Below are 2,062 nucleotides of genomic sequence, written 5' to 3'. Positions count from 1 at the left end.
GGCGCAACGAAAGAGAGAAAAGAATGACAAAAGAGAAAAACTTACAGTGATATTATTGGGAAATGGATCTTGGTTCCGAAGAGTGGGAACGGTGGTGGATTAGGGCAGAGAGAGAGAGAGAGAGAGAGAGAGAAATGGGGGTTTGGGTCACAGTGACAGAGAGAATGGTGATTGTATTCCTAATAGTAATAAGTGCTGCATCATAGCGTTAAAATTCCGTCCTAAACAGAAAAAAAAATGGAAATATAGCGTTAAAATTACGAAGGTAACCCATCTTCTACGAGTATGACAGGATCATTTATTTATTTTATTTAGCTTGAAATTTTTATGTTTTATTTAGTTTTCTCTAATATTATCTTTTCATTTTATTATTTTTTATATGGATAATTAAAATTGAAAAAAAGATAACCTGTTAATTAGGCTACAATATTAGTTTTAAAAAATTAAAAAAGAGCTAATACATTTTTACAAAAAGAAAAATAAAAAAGTTAAAAACAATGATTTATTATATTATTTATTATTTTTAAATTTTAGTTGCATTAGCATTTCCCTGATTTCCCACACCAATTGCCTTTTTTGGGGAAAAAAAACGCAATGTTAATTTTAAATATTTTATATTTTCAAAATGTTTCAATCTTATTCTATTGGTATATAGTATATACGAAAAATTTATCTAAAACTTAAATTAGGATGACAGCGAATCAGCAATGTGTAAACATTATCGATAAAAAAATTTATCTTTAATTCTTAATTAAAAAAATTGTGTAGAGATTTTAAGTGTGTTTATTGTTAAATTAACCCTTATACATGAGTTTTGATCCCGTTCAAACAGAAAATTATGAATTAACATGGGAATTGCTTGGTAGATTTTTTTTACCCATACAACTACCCAACTGATCTGGTTTTAAAAGCAAAGTATATATAAATTTTTAATAGGAAGATACTAATTTCAATTAGTCTATATAATTTGTATTGTCGTTATAGTTTTTAGAACTAAAATATGTTTTTCCAAAAGCTCTTAAGATTTATTCATATTTTTGAAAATCTTTTGACATTTAATTTATGGAATTTATAAAATTATTATTATTATTTTTATATTAATCAGATGATAAATACTTAATTATATAAATAAAATATTTAGTAGAATCTTAAATCTATAAACCCCACTCAAATCAACTTACTAATAAACATAGATTGAAAGTAGAAAATTACAAAAATAATCTAATTTAACCAATAATAATATTTTATAATTAAGTCAATTACTTAATTAACTCCAATCAAATTGTTATAACCTCTTTTACATCCACGCGCAATTTATATGTAATTGACTTTCAGGGCAAATCACAATAATAAACTAAGAGGAGCAAAATTTTACACAAATCCGTCAGCTTCGGAAATCACCAATGCACATTTATATGTAGTTCGAACCAGCCTGATTCAAACTCCATTTCTACATAATTCGTATTATACATAATCACATGCACACACTAATTCGAACCAGCTTGGTTCGAATTATACATTTATTAAAAAAATTAATAATTTAAAAATTAAAAAAATATATATTTTATTTTATACGTTAAAAAAAGCTAACAAAATATTTAATTACGAGACTTCTTCAAAATATTAATGAGCTATCAATTCGAATTCCATACAATACTCTTTTGTCCATTTTTAATAGCTCATGAATATTTTTTAATAAATTTATTTGAATTATACTACAAAAAATATTTGATCCTATGCAAAATAATTTAAAAAAAATTGCTTAAAAAATGTTAGGAGTACTATAAAAATTTGTAACGTTCTAATAACTTAAAAGTATTTAATTACGAGACTTCTTTAAAATATTAATGAGCTATTAATTCGAATTTCATACAATACTCTTTTATCTATTTTTAATAGCTCATGAATATTTTTTAATAAATTTTTTTAATTTTATTCCATATAAAACAATTAAAAAAATATTTTATTCTATACAAAATAATTTTAAAAAAATGGCTTAAAAGATGTTATGAGTATTATAAAAGTTTGTAATATTCTAGTGATTTAAGTAAATACATGATAA

The 2,062-nt window shown here is 23.5% G+C and overlaps 1 protein-coding gene across 1 annotated transcript in view; it reads right to left on the bottom strand.

Moving 5' to 3' along the window:
- The window catches only part of LOC107465913 (nuclear pore complex protein NUP98A), an 8,803-nt gene extending 8,604 nt beyond the window's left edge, over nt 1–199 (bottom strand). Inside the window, exon 1 of the mRNA XM_016084898.3 lies at nt 46–199. The gene's annotated coding sequence lies outside the window, so the exon portion shown is untranslated. The remainder of the gene's footprint in view (nt 1–45) is intronic.
- Nucleotides 200–2,062: the final 1,863 nt, after the last annotated feature.

This window comes from Arachis duranensis, chromosome 9 (genome assembly GCF_000817695.3).
Source record: "Arachis duranensis cultivar V14167 chromosome 9, aradu.V14167.gnm2.J7QH, whole genome shotgun sequence".
Taxonomy (NCBI): Eukaryota; Viridiplantae; Streptophyta; class Magnoliopsida; order Fabales; family Fabaceae; genus Arachis; species Arachis duranensis.
The sequence above is the reverse complement of the archived record's forward strand: the minus strand, read 5'-3'. Positions and strand labels throughout refer to the sequence as shown.